Source organism: Phacochoerus africanus, chromosome 9 (assembly GCF_016906955.1).
Source record: "Phacochoerus africanus isolate WHEZ1 chromosome 9, ROS_Pafr_v1, whole genome shotgun sequence".
Lineage (NCBI taxonomy): Eukaryota > Metazoa > Chordata > Mammalia > Artiodactyla > Suidae > Phacochoerus > Phacochoerus africanus.
In genome coordinates, this window is record NC_062552.1 from 112,212,248 (window position 1) to 112,227,509 (window position 15,262).

Here is a 15,262-nt window from a genome sequence, read left to right on the forward strand (position 1 = left end):
AAAAAAAAAAAAAAAAAAAATTGTTTTTCATTAAAAGTATAATTATCAAAAGACAGTTCCTGGGAGTTCCTATTGTGGCTCAGCAGTAATGAACCCAACTAGCATCCATGAGGACAAACGTTTGATCCTTGGCCTCACTCAGTGGGTTAAGGATTCGGCAATGCCGTGATCTATGGTGTAGGTCACAGACGCGGCTCAGATCCCATGTTGCTGTGGCTGTGGTGTAGGCTGGCAGCTGCAGCTCTGATTCAACCACTAAGCTGGGAACATCCATATGCCGCAGGTAAGGCCTTAAAAAGGAAAAATAAAAAAAATTTTAAAAAGACACAATTTCTGATCTAACATAAAGTTAATGAAGTCAGCCTGATGGCAAATTCTTTCTTGCTTAGGGAAGGTCAGACTTTGTTTTTTTAAGGCCTTCAACAGATTAGACGAGGCCCACCCACATTATGAAAGGTAATCACCTGTGCTTACAAGTAGTGAGTGAGTTTCTCTTGGGGTAAAACATAAGGAGAGAAAGAAATTGTTCCCCTTTCTTGCCCTAGCCAAAGCACTTCCCTCACCTCTTACTAATTGTTTAATCCACTTAGGGTGATAGAAATATTTGCTAAACTTCTATCACTGCTGTTTTCTCTAGATTTGCAAATAATAATAATAATAATCTGATCCCACACAGAGAATTCTCATAGAGTGACTGCAAAGATATTTATGCATTTTAGGAATTTGACAGCAGAAATAACAGAATGTAAATCCAAATTTTTCTAGCGCAAACCCCACAACCCTCTGAGTTCACATTCCTTTCCTTCTGCTTAGGCTGAGCTCCTGGGGGAAAGCCCCTGGGGCCCTCCAGTCCCTGACGTCTTTGCTGTGGCTCTCAAACTACCAGATGCCACCCGGGACACCACATTTGGCTCCTGCCATAGAGCTTTGCTTTGTGCCAACTCGATTTCAAATGAGCCATGAACTATTATTACATCCTCTAGAAGCAGAAGAACTTTGGTGGTGCAGCAGCTGAAGTCCTAGAAGAAACAGCAGAAGAGGGAATTCCCATGGTGGCTCAGCTGAAACGAATCTGACTAGCATCCATGAGGACACAGGTTCGATCCCTGGCCCTGCTCAGTCGGTTAAGGATCTGGCATTGCTTTGCGCTGTGGCGTAGGTCACAGACGAGACTCGGATACCTCGTATGCCATGTGGTGTAGACCAGCAGCTACAGCTTTGATTCAACCCCTCGCCTGCGAACCTCCATATGCCTTGGGTTAAAAAAAAAAAAAAAAAAAAAAAGAAGAGAAAGAAAGAAAGAAAAGAAACAGCAGAAAAGGTTGTAATGGATTCAGGGCTGTGTTTATACCTCGGAAAAAAACTGTCATTTTGTGTTTGGGGAATGGTTCCAGAATGCTCCAGATTACAAAGGCTGAGTATTAAGGTGTTGCAGAGTGAGAGGACGTCATCAGAATGAGCAGGATCATTTCTGACCAGAGTGAAAAGAAGACGTGATCAATGGATTCAACCCTCTGGGTCAAAATGTTTAGTGACAATTGACTGTTCAATTGTGAGTCTGCCAAGAGTGGGTTTTCTGTCTGGTATTTCTTCGCATTTTTCCAGCCTTGTGTGTTTGGTGTGTGTTTTACTATCTGATTATAAAGATGCATGTGACAGTTCATTCACAGTGGAAAAGATTTACCAGCTGGCCCTAGCTATCAAATGCAAATATGAAAATTCAGCACAGCACATTTCTGATATTATAATTGGCATGTGTGGAAAGTAAATTCTCACCAAAGTTATCATCTGCGGTGCCAACAGAAGCTGATATAATACTTAGAAGACTTTTAATAGAGTTTCTGAGACCCAGATCACGAAAAAGCAAGCATGCCATGCAATCCACTCCATGAATTTCCCTTGGCAGTGCCAGGCTTCTAAAGAAAAAGATTCTGGGCTGTTTTTCAGTGGAGTTCATTCAGAATTTGAAGGAGAAGCTCTTATAGGCAACAGCATGGGCTAATAGTTCCTCAGTTGAAAGGCAGAACTCACTAGGTAGAAAGAAGTAATGGGACTCTTATAAATGCAGGCAAGGCACTAAGCAGTGGCGCAGCAGAGAAAGCTCTCTAAGGCACAAACATGGGTTGAATGACTCCTTCTGCGTTTGGCTGGAGAAAAGGGTGCAAGACAAATCTTCATGATAATGTAGGCCTCAGAATAAGGAAATGAGAAAATACAAAGAAAAAAAAGAAAGGGTCTCTACTCAATGACTGTTCAGATGGCAATAATTTCCCTCTCAGAATGGTGAAATCAATGTTATTTCTAAAGAAAAAAATCTCAGTTGGTTGGTCTATGAATTCATATAATCTCAAGACTAAATGTCATTATTCTTCTGGCATAATGTCCCTCCACCCCCAAAGAGGGCCATTGTACTAATTCCCAGGCCCCCGTGACTATACTGCCTCGTGGTAAAGGGACTTTGTAGTAGATGGGGTTGGGGTTCAGTACCTTGAAATGGAAAGCTCATCCTGGATTATCCAGGAGGGCCTAATCTCATCACGCTCATATCAGAGGACTCACCTTTACAGCAGAAAACTTTTGTGCCTGAGAGAGACTGGGATGAGGAGAAAATGGTCTGACAGATGCCATGTTGCTGGCCTTGAGGATCGCTTCTGTGCATTCGGGCAGCCGTAACAAACTACCCCAGACTGCATGGTTTAAACACCAGAATTTTTTTTCTCAGCTTCTGGAGGCTGGACCACCAAGATCAAGGACTTGGGCAGGTCTGATTTCTCACAAGGTCTCTCTTCTTGAGTTGGTGCCAGCTGCTTCCTGTCTGTGTCCTCACATAGCCTTTCTCTGTGCACACCAACCCTGATGTCTTATAAAGGACACCCCTTCTCATAAGGACATCCGTCATGTGGGACTTCTTGAGATTCTTCCGGGCATTTAGTGAAGATGTATTGTGCATTGAACCTTCCCTTTGGTTTTCACACCTGCGTATTGATTTTGGGAAAAAAAAGTCTTTTTGATTCTTCTTGATATTTGTAGCTAGACGGACCTCCCAAATGAAACATTTAACAAAATCTTCCGAGCTTTTGAAGAGTGCTAAAGTTAGGCTGTTCTCTTCTTCCCCACAGGCATTCACCTCCTGTTTACCTTTTTCTGGCTGGATTTCATTTGTTAAACAATTCCAAACCTATCGAATGATTCTGCAGCTATTCCCTTCTGCAGCAATTCTAACTCCTAGTTCAACTTGTTACCTGAAGAACAAGCAGAAAGACTGGAAGGGGGCCAATTCAGTTTAGGTAATTTCTCTGAGCTTTGTTTCAGCACATCACTAGCCATGCCATTTGAATCTCATTAACTTTACACCAATATGCTAATGACTCTGCTGCTGTATTTTTTTAAGCCACAAAAGTAATTCACACATGCTGCTACTGGCCAGTGAGAGAAACGTGATAGGCAATGGGGGAAAATGAAAGCTTCTCAAGAGCAAAATCTTATCTGCATATGTTGTCAGAATGCAGCCGATGGACTCTGTCCCCCACTCCAGATGTTTTGAAAATAACTTTTTTTCCCCAAATGTGTTCTCCATGCACTCTTCTTCCTGATTTGGTTGGAACGATGGGCTGCAGATTATAAAAATGAAGGATGCCTCCCTTTTTCCATTCTCTCACCAGATGAACTGGCCAAACACGACAGTTTTGAGAAATTCATATATTTATTGTTCAGATAAAAAAGGTGATCTTCTTGTCAAAATTATTATTTTTTGCAAAAGGAATCCCTTCCAAGATGAGATCATTGTCTGTATTTATCTTAATCAGTCCTCTACCTTAGTAGGTAAATCTGATAGTATATTACACATAATGACAGGATTCCCTACCCATAAGGTGTCCTTATACTCCAGAAGGCCTGGGAAAGTAAATATGTGGGATGTATAGTACCTCAGGGATCCTAGAGGCCAAGTGTGACAGCGGACTCCAAGGGCATCATTCATTTTATTAAAAAGTCTCACTGCCCTCAGCACACAATGAACTCTATCCTCCTGCCTGGACATAGGATTAAGGTGTCTCTTTCTCCCCAAATTAATCTTTCTAACCCTCAAATGCCTTCAAATAGTCTATTCCTCACCTTTTCCGTTCATGGTTTTGCACGAGAGAAAGGAAGAAAGAAGAAAGGAAGAAAGGGAGAGAGGGAAGGAAGGAAGGAAAGCAAGCAAGCAATTAAGAAAAGAAAGAGAGAGGGAGAAAGAGAAAGAGGGAGGAAGGGAAGGGTCAGGTAGGGAGGGACGCAAGGGAGGAAGACAGGAAGAAAACACTCTTTTTAAAATTCTACCCCAAACCTCCCGATGTATGCTTCCATGATTCTAATAAACTTTATTCTCAAGTATTATCAATAGCAAATACAACAGTTTTTGTGTAGCAAATGCTTCTCCCTTCATAGAGATAGCAGTCAAATGCCCACAGGACCAGCTAGGGTACCCGCATGAGGGCAGCAGATCTTAAGAAAACCCCAGGTCCCATCTAAAGCCACTGAGGTCCTCAGTCCCACCCTCTGCTGCTAGATGAGCCCCGGAACCAAGTATACAAAAGTAAATATTGACTTTTATAGGAAAATCCTTCTTTCCTCTGGACCTCTGTTTTAAAATTTCCTGTAAGCCACGTACTTACCACAAAACACCTATGGTCTAAACGCAGTGCTCATGTGAGTCTTTTGCTATTAAGTATGATTTCTTATTATCTCTCCTCACCCAAGTGAATGGTATTCCCTCCTTCTCCTGAATTCTCATAGCCCTTTGTAGCTCTCTTTCTGTGTTTCTCATATTTCTCTTGCAGTAAAAGTATCCTCTGCCACTTCACCCCCCATATCATTAGGGAAGCACTCAGCCAGTTGCAGCATAAGCATCAAGGATATTGATGATACATCAAAATGGACAATCTATTGTAGGTATCCAGTTTGGGTTATTTGAACAACTGAAAGATAGCCTCAGGAACCCAGTTTCTTCCTATCCTGGGGACTTCTCTGAGGGCGAGGTCATCTCTGGGGAGCAAGTAAATGTAGTCTTTCCAGTCATCAAATCTAAAAATGAAAATATATTTCATTCCTGTGCCTCTTGATATCAATGAAAAAAAATCTTCCCCGGAAGCCTCTGCTGCCAACTTCCTTTTATGTCTCTTTCGTCAGCATTGAATCACGTGACTCCCCACAAAACAAAGACTGGTTGCCACAATGGATTTAGACTAAATGGGATTTCACCCGAACCATGTGATAGAGGATGAACCATCAGAATCAAAAATGAGGTCTCTTCCAATAAAGACAAGTAGTATCTTCTTGGTCTTTAACCCACAGCATTGGTGATAATCCTCCCAGACTGTAAATTTCTTGGGAATGAGGATTACATTCCTGAGAGCACCAGCCCAAGACAGAGTAGGTAAGGCTGGACGTAAAGCTGTAGGAATAGACTATGAATTAAGGCACTGCTAATGCACTTTAGTACAGAACTTGACATCTCATAAGGACTGAATAAATATTTGATTGACTGAACAGATTTGAGAAATCCCTTAACAGAGGTATATCCAAGGCACTATGAGAAAAGAAAGGAGTAACTTTGCCTGGGAGGATCAGATACGTCTTTAGCACAGAGGTAATAGATCAAGAGCAACTGTTATGCTTTCACTAAGTGCAAACTATTTGTCTTTATTGAGTGAGTCTATTATTCTTCCACCACCACTGCCAGGTGGAATGACTAAGCTACACACCAAGCCTACTGCGGGTCACGGACGGAATTTACTATTCTTCCTCAGCTCTTCATTAGGCTGAAACAATTGGAACAGATCTCTTTGTATAAAAATAACTTGATTGTGACTAACAAGAAAGCAAAGCCACTTCCCATCTCTGTTCCAAATATTAAGGTCTTGAGGCCCTTGCACTGTTACAAAAGGGTAAACCAGTAAGTCAGTGATATTCTTAACATTTCCTAAATACCTGTCCTGCACATCTCTGAGCAGTAACATCTTTGCAGTGAGAGCAGAGATTTCTCATTCCTCGCCTCAAGTTTCCCTACACTCGCCATTTCTCTCACTGATTGATACGAATAAAGATTGCCATTCCACCTCAGCCTTGCATTTTTTTCTTCTGAATGATACCAGGATTGGGTAATCAGATCAATTTATTGTTAATCTGGAAGAATTTTCTTTCCAATGGGACTTGTCAGCCACATGCACGTCCTTTGAAATCACTGTAATTGGCCCAGCAGAGGTAAAATATAGAACAGCACCTGCCTGCTCAGACAATCAATGACAAACCAGAAGAAGCACTCAGACTGTGACGGATAGAAGGAGAGTGCTGAAGACTTCCTAGGAAAGTGCTAACTAATGAAAACATCCTGTGAAACAACATATGGATAACCATTAAGGATGAAAGCAGTATCATGTAAAGTAAAACCAAAGGCCTGACCATTGGACCTTACTGGGCACCTAGCTGGCAGCCCGTACTGATTGCCATCCCTGTGAGGGAGGACATTTTGGACCTTCCAGCTATCCCAGGGCACCAGTTGGTGGTACTTGCCCCAAGGAAGTGCCTGGTCAACCCACAGAACCATGAGAAATAAGATAGTCTTGTTTTAAGCCAATATGTTTTGGGGTCATTTGTTACACAGTAGTAGGTGGCTAAAACATAGAGATCCTATGAGAGGAACCCTGAGGGCCATGAGAAGCTGATATCAAGACAGAAACTGGTCCTGAGAGTTGCCTTGGTTTCCAAAGACCTTCCTTTTCGGCTTCCAAAATTTGTTTATCCTCACAATAAACCCCCTTTTTGCTCATGATGGCTTCTGTTTCTTATGACAACTAATTAACCAACATCAGGGAGAGACAGGGAGAAACAGGGCTCAGGCCAAAAAGTCCAGCTCTGAGTACTGGTTCTAATCCCTAGGACTGTGAGAATGAAGCAGATTTTAGACTGGAAGGACCCTGCATCCTGGGTAAAAGCTGGAAGGAAAGCTCAGGGATAGGAAAGAAGCCCAGGAGGCAGAAGGCAAGGCAAGACAGATGATGCCAAACCCAGTAAGTAGGCAGGTGCCCACACAATCCCCCCCAAAGTGATGAGACCTGGAAAGCAGGCTTGAGGCTGTATATGGAGATGAAGTGAGCCAGTATTAGTGAGGAAGGCAGACAGGTAGCTCCCAAGGCAGACAAGGATGGACACTGCCTCTGCTCACCACAAGGAATATAGCTGGAGAGAGGATAGTGGCTCCAGAGGGGCAATGCAACCTTCTGTCTGTCAGCACCAAGACCCACACCCCACCTTGCCCAGCCCCAGCCTCTCTATAGGGAATTATGTGTGCATGACAAGTTTGAGTAGTGAGCGCAGACTGGGAGGCAGAAAATGAAAGGAACGTGGAAGAACTGACACTTCCCAGAGTCACCCTTTGCAGCCTTGGCTTTCTTTATGACTGTGTGTTACAATTTTATGTGACAGGATAGAGCAGGTTTTAGCAGGTTAGTGGTCAAGTACAATAAGGAGGAGGAGGAGGTAGCCTAAGCAGGCATGGATTTGACAGAAGCATCAACTGCTGGCCTTCCTTCGCCCATCTGATGGTTATTGGTGTTTTTTTCTTTGCTTGTTTTATAATGATTTTTATTTTTTCAGTTATAGCTGGTTATCATATTTGCAGAGCAACTTGACAGGAAGCAAAGATCCACGTAGGATGATGGGGCTGTTGGCAGCTAAAGACAACTCTAACTCAGGGCGAGAATTTAAGGATAGGGCTTATAGTGATAATGATGAGCCAGGTTATACTGCAGTAACAAATTTTAAAAGTCCTCGACTTACAATAAAAAGGTTTACTTCTCTCTCTCTCTCTCTCTTTTTGTTTTCTATGTGTGGGTATGGGTGTGGGTGTTGGGGGGGGGGGTGTTTTAGGGCTGCACTCTAAAGTTCCCAGGCGAGGGGTCAGATCAGAGCTACAGCCACCAGCCAACACCACAGACACAGCCACATGTGATCCAAGCTGTGTCTGCAATCCGCACCAGAGCTCACGGCAACACTGGATCCGCAACCCACTGAGTGAGGCCAAGAATCAAACCTGCATCTTCACGATACCAGTCGGATTCGTTTCTGCTGTTCCACAACAGGAACTCCTGGAAAGGATTACTTCTTACACCAACTCTGTCCTGGTCATCAATGGATCTCTGCTCATCACAGTCACTCAAGGACTTAAGCCCTGGGAAGATCCATGCTGCTGTGGGCTCCATGATCACAGAGAGAGGAAAATGGCATCTGCATGTTAGGAGCTCTGCCTAGCAGTGAGGTGCCGCTTTTGCTTACACTGTGCTGGCCAAAGTAAATCACACAGCCACACATATACTCAGTAAGATAGACTGAGAGCATTCACCTAACGTGGGTGAAGAATAAAAGCCTGCACTGGGGTCTAAGCTATAAGCAAGGACCAAGGCAAAGTCCAGACATCTGGAAGCTAAGGTGCTGAGCATCTTGCCAAGTGAAGGATTTGAGCACAAGGAGGAGTCAGACGCACATGGCTGAGACTATGGGACCAGGGTCACAGGGAACAGGTGAAAACAAGTTCACGAAGCAAGTAATAAAGATAAATAATAGTGATAACGGTAATAGCAACTGTCATCCACTGAATCCCCCTTTTCTAGAGCCAGACCCTTCGCATCCTTTGCATAGATTATTTTATCCTCATCATACATCATTCTATCCTCATAAGAATTAAATGGGCCTAGTCTGTCTGCTGCTATATTTCAGAGGAGAGACTGTACGGAAAGATTATATCCCTTGAGCTGGGTCATAATTGTAGAAAATGCAGAGCCAGGATTTGAACCTAGCTCTGGTTCCCTCCAAAGCCCGTGGTATTTCTTCGCTTTCCATAGCACAACCCTCCCTCTCTCGGTAAAACTACAAAGTAAGCCCAACAAGAATAAACTTGTAACCTGACCTACAAGTCAGTGGTATTAAGTCTACAGAGGGAGCTCCCTTTGTGGCTCAGCGGGATAAGAATTCCACTAGTATCCATGAGGATGCAGGCTCGATCCCTGAGCTTGCTTGGTGGGTTAAAGGATCCGCTGTTGCCGTGAGCTGCAGTATAGGTAGCAGACAGGGCTCAGATCTGATGTGGCTGTGGCTGTGGTGTAGACTGGTAGCTGCAGCTCTGATTCAAGTCCTAGCCTGGGAACTTCCATAGGCTGTGGGTGCAGCCTTAAAAAAAAGATTTAAAAAATTATTCAATCTACAGAGATATTAAAATCAGCAGCTTGAGTGTATTGTGAATCTATGATATGGTGGAGGGAGGGGGGCGGGAGGGCACAGAGGAGCAGGTAATAATCAGATTTCATCTTCCACATGAAACCTGACCACCCAGTCTTTACACACATATTGAGACCCTAATGCAGCAGAAATCAGCACCTAAAGAGTTACTTGTTGCAAGTCAGGGTCAAACTCTTCTCTTTCACGCCTTATGGAGAGTCCAGTGAGCCTTATAAGGAAAACAAATCCCCAAGTCAAATTGCACTGCTGAGGAGCAGCTGTGAAGGCTTCTGTCACACACAGATTACCACACTCACTGACTCCACAGATGAGCTGAAGGGATTTCACTTTGCTCGTCTATTTAAGATTCTCTCCAAGCATCACGTCTGCTGAACTGAGCACCCATAATAAAGGCAGTCACTGTTCTTCATCTCCATGGCTGCTTCTATTTGTTCACTTAATATAAGCCACTTGCCGGGTAGAGTTTAAATTAAAATGGTATTTATCATTAGGCATTAAAAATGCTCCCAACTACGAGACATAGTTGTTAAACCTGGAAGACCAGCTAAAGAAATAAGGCATCTCGGAGCACACACACATCCCCTGGGCACACGCCCCAGACTTCCTCAGAGCACATCTAAATTGCATCGCTTTTTATGGTATAATACAGATCACATCGTGGGAAGAAGACTTTGGTCAGCTCTTGAGAGAGAGCTCTCTGGAAAATCAAGGGGCTCTCACAAAATGGATCATCTCACTGAATGATCCAGAAACATTCAGGAACGTTAAACAAGCAATTATAGAGTTTCAGATATTCGTCTCAGCAGTAGGAAAATAAGGTCATTGAGACATCATGCCTGATTTCAGGGACTCTACCTTGGGGGTTGTAGATACACAAATACTGTCCCTGGCACGGGAACAATACAAGGAGCCAGATAAATGCTATAGAAACACCCATGTGTGTGTGTTGGGGGTGGGGGAAGTTACTTTTTCTCTGTAAAACTCCTAAGCCAAATTAACATGACTGCTTTCAAATAAAATAGGGCGGGTTTTTGATGACCTATATGATTCCAAATAACCACATGGCTACTTTCAATGAATGAAGAAATATCCTGATTGTCATGCAGATTGTGTGGCTATGTTGGATGTGCTCTTTATTTTTTTTTTAACTTTTAAATTTTTTTTTTTTGCTTTTTAGGGCCTCACCCACAGCATATGGAGATTCTCAGGCTAGGGCTTGAGCTGGAGCCACAGCTGCCAGCCTACACCACAGCCACAGCAATACCAGATCCAAGGCGCATCTGCAACCTACACAGGAGGTGCTTACAGCAACACCAAATCTTTAACCCACTGAGTGAGGCCAGGGATCGAATCGGAATCCTCATGGTTCCTAGTCGGGTGCGTTAACCACTGAGCCACGAAAGGAACTCCTGGATGTGCTCTTTATTTTTATTTTTTTAATTTTTTTACCTTAGGACTCTGGTGGAAGGAGGAATCCAAAAAAGCTCTACCCCTGGTAGGTGAGGCAGGAATGCTTGCTGGTCCACACACTGCAGCCAGAGAACATGCAAGGCCATAGACCTGAGAGCCAGGAATGGAGCATTTAATAGTGAGGTTTCCTAAGAGTATCAGAGAACCAACCCTCACCCCACAATCCATTCTCAACTCTACAATGTCAAGTCAAAGTCATAGGAGAATATAGCTGAGAGAGGTATAAGAGCGTTCTCTTCAAGACAGAGCACAAAGGAAACCCAAAACCAAAGGAATGTGGAAATTGAGAAAATGACCTCTACCGAACCCTATGCCCTTCACACAAATTTCAGTAGAAGAATATGGTGCCTGTGGTGAACTCAAGGTAACTATAGTAACAACAAACATCAAACACAACTCAATTCCTAACTAGATTAATTCACCTTCTCTCCAGCTTTTAAGACCTAAAAGGAGAACAGGCATGTTGGTTTCTAAACATTAAAAAAATACATCTTCCTCACTAACTACTCTGCTACATAAGATATCTGCCTTCCAACCACAACAAAAAATTATGACACATACTAAAAGCAAAGACAAAACACTATGAAGAGACAAAGCAATCATTGGAACCAGATTTCAATGTAATAAACATACTGGAACTATTGGACAGGGCATTTGAATAACTGTTATTAGGATACTAAAGACTGGAGTCCTGTTGTGGTACAGTGGTTAACGAATCTGACTAGGAACCATGAGGTTGCAGGTTCAATCCCTGGCCTTGCTCAGTGGGTTAGGGATCCGGCGTTGCCATGAGCTGTGGTGTAGGTTGCAGACACAGCTCAGATACCGAGTTGCCGTGGCTCTGGCGTAGGCCAGTGGCTACAGCTGCAATTAGACTCCTAGCTTGGGAACCTCCACATGCTGCAGGAGCGGCCCTAGAAAAGGCAAAAAGACAAAAAAAAAAAAAAAGATACTAAAGACCTTAAGGCAAAAAGTGGACATAAGTTCAGAGAGGTAACTTTGGCAGAAAGGTGGTATTTATAATGAATCAAAAGTAAATGCTAGAATTGAAAAACACTATAAATGGAGAATGCCTTCAATGGGTTCCTCAGTAGACTGAACATGGTCAGGGAAAGAAACACTAAACTTGGAGCTGGAGATTATCCAAAATGAAATACAAAAGGTAGGAAGAGTGAAGAAAATAAAGAAGGGTTCTTACGAACTATAGGAAAATATCAAATGGTCTAAGATATATATGACTTAAAGAAGAAATGAGATTTTGATGGGGAAAAAATATTTTGCCATGGTTTTTTATCAAAATGAATGACAGATACCAAATCCAAGAAGCTCAGAGAATATGAAGCAGGAAAAAAATCAAGGCATCTCATATTCAAATTGTTATAAACCAAAAATATAAGGGCCTCCAAATGAAAGAGATATATTACCTATAGAAGAAGATGAACAAAAGTCACAGGAATCTTCTCATCAGAAATCATGCAGGCAGAAGGACAATGGACTGACATCTTTGAAGTTCTAAAAGGAAAAAAAAATCAACATAGAATTCTTGGTAAATCAGGGACTATCCCAGACATGAAATTATTTTTCAGTAACTCCATTTACATACTTACCTAAGTGAAAAAGAAATTAAATGAAATTTTGCCTTTTTCTTAGGTACAAAATTGTGGCTACCTTGGCTTTTCAAAAAAGACAGAAAATCACCATAGTGAACAACAACAATAAAAACACAAGAAGGGGACCATTTTGAAACTTCAGGGCAAATATATTCTTGTAAGAAAAATTTCCTCTGAGGAAAAAAGAAAAATTCTCAGAGAGAAAAATTCAGATTCATTTTCCGAATGAATTTCAAGAGAAAGTTGCTTGGTTGAACTTAGTTGAAACGGGGACAAGATCTGGCTCTTGAAAGACACAGCTAGCAAAATTCAAAATGCTTTGGGAGCCGTGAATAGTAGATTTATGGTGTAGCAAACCGAATGTATAATTTACAATATCAACTCAAGAAATCCTCCAAGAACATAAACACAAAGAAAAAAGACAATGAGGAAAAAAATGAAGAGAATGATAAAGGATAAATCCATGAGATTAAAAAATGTCAAATTGGAATTCCAGAAAAAAGAAAACTAAAGATATACAATAAACAAATAATGTTATAGTATTTACTTTATAAAAGAAGATATTTTCAGATTTAAAGATCCCACTGGGATCAAGCGAAATAAAAATAAATAAATAAATAATGTGCATATGCATCAGTACACAGTTCATATTTTTTTTTAATTTCTAAGGAAAAAATATTTATAAACAGCCAGGGACACAGGTAAAAAGGAGAAAAGAAACAAAAACAAAGGGACAAAAACATTACGGATAAAGGGACAAAAACATTCTCTGACGTCAAAATTGTAGTGAAACTGAATATCCTTACACTGGAGTTTAAAAACTGGTGATCCCCGGTTACATTCAGGCAGAAAATCTATTTTGTGCAAAAATACCAAGATTTTTGAGAATTTAAAAGTTTTATCACAATAAACCTAAACTCCCCATTACAACCCTGGCAAAATGCGGACTGAAAAATTTTAAAGAGTCATCTATAAATTACATTTAATTTTCTTCTTCATCACTGTGTCAGTGATCAATCATGTTTTCAGGCATCCAAAGAGAATGCAGCCATCCACAGAAGAAACTGTGGGGATGGTTTACTAAATCCTGGATTTGGAGCCTAACACTGATTTCCGTCCAAACCTGCCTGCTCCATGCCTACCAGTTACGCGATTTCAGGCAAACCACTTGTATGTTTGGGGACTTTGGTTTCTTCTAGTACAATATGAGCATAAGAATTTGTTCTGTGGCCCATGTCATCCCCCCCTCCATTCTTATTAGGATGCCTTAAGAAAACTGACAACATTTGCAAAAAAGTGACAAGAGATTAGAAGGACAATTTCTAATGAAATATAAGGGTTAATAATAACAAAAAACAAATATTAAAAGGAGTCACAAGATAGTCTACCTAACACTAATACATGGAGACACACTGGATTATCTCAGGTTCTCATAAACTTGATCAATAAATGTTAATATACTCATCACATGCATAAAAATAATCTTGGCTCTGCAGAGATTTTATTTATTTATATGTATTTATTTTTCTTTTTTTGGGGGGGGGGCTTTTTAGGACCACACCCATGACATGTGGATGTTCCCAGGCTAGAGTATGAATCAGAGCTGCAGCTGCCATCCTATGCCACACCCAGAGCAACACAGGATTCGAGCTGCTTCTGTGACCTACACCACAGCTTACAGCAATGCCGGATCCTTTAACCCACTAAGGGATTGAACCCGCATCCTTATGGATCCTAGTTGGGTTTGTTAATCACTGAGCTACAAAGGGAACTCGTCTGCAGAGATTTTTAAAAAATGATTGGCATGACGTGCTTTACACGTTCTTAGAATTCCCAATGGAAACTAAAATATGCATCCCTGAATAGAAAATATACAGAGATATTTGTGAAATATGTAAATGAAAAGACTGAAAAATAAGTGCTATAGAGATTTAGAAGAAGATACTCTCCAATCCAAAGCAGCTGAAAAAGAAGTAAGGCTTTAGGAGTTCCGTTGGTGGCACAGTGGGTTAGGCATCCAGTGCTGCCACATCTGCTGCATGGTTCACAGCTGCAGCTCAGATTTGATCCCTGGCCTGGGAACTTCCATATGCCACAGGTGAGCCCAAAAAAAAAGGGGGGGAAAAAAGTAGGGCTCTAGTTGGATCCTAAAAGATGGATAAGTGAGGCAGAGACTGACTAAAAGTCTGCCATGACCCCTTCCTCCTCCTTCTGCAAAAAGAGAGATGATATTTGTCAGCCTCTTGTGCAGCTAGATGTGGCCGAGTGATTATGTTCACTGAGATGCAGGCAGAAGTGATGTGCTCCACACCTGCTCTACAAAGGATCCTGCAATCACCCCATGTTCTGCATCTTCCTTCTCTGGAAACTCAAGAGTCCAGTGAAGAACTATGAGGTCCGTGGGGACAGAAAAGTCACGGAATGGAAGGAATGGCCCCCAAGTGACCGCATAGGGATATTGCCCCTCGGCTTCACCCACAATGGCCCTTAGGTAAAAAATAAGCTCATTTTGTTAAGCCCCTGAGGTTTGGGGTTGTTTTTGGGAAGATGCCCACTCTGAATAATAAAATACTCTTTGGTGGAATAGGGCAAAAAGGAAAACAGGAATCACTGGAGCCTAGAATTATTCCACACCTGTGTTTCTCAAGTATTAATCTTTCATATGAATATTCATGGGATTTTAATAAAATGCAGATTCCAACTTAGATAATATGGAGAAGAACCTGAGATTCTACACTAACAAGCTTCAGGGTGATGCTGTTTGTGCTGGTCCCTTCTGAGAAGCAAAGAGTTCCAGAAAAAGAAATTGCAAGAACAACCCTCCCTCTTGAGTAAGACACTTTGGGACCACATGTGGGTGTGTGCTTCATTTTGGATCAGAACTCTATATATTTTGGTTCTGTCATCACTGA

General features: G+C 41.8%; 1 long non-coding RNA gene across 1 annotated transcript in view; it reads right to left on the reverse strand.

The window, feature by feature from the left end:
• Positions 1-522: 522 nt before the first annotated feature.
• LOC125136017 (uncharacterized) overlaps positions 523-15,262 on the reverse strand; it is a 37,062-nt gene continuing 22,322 nt past the window's right edge. Inside the window, exons 3-6 of the long non-coding RNA XR_007137091.1 lie at positions 12,165-12,252; positions 10,720-10,830; positions 2,560-2,975; positions 523-1,019 (exon numbers count right to left, since the gene is read on the reverse strand). This is a non-coding gene — a long non-coding RNA (uncharacterized LOC125136017). The remainder of the gene's footprint in view (positions 1,020-2,559; positions 2,976-10,719; positions 10,831-12,164; positions 12,253-15,262) is intronic.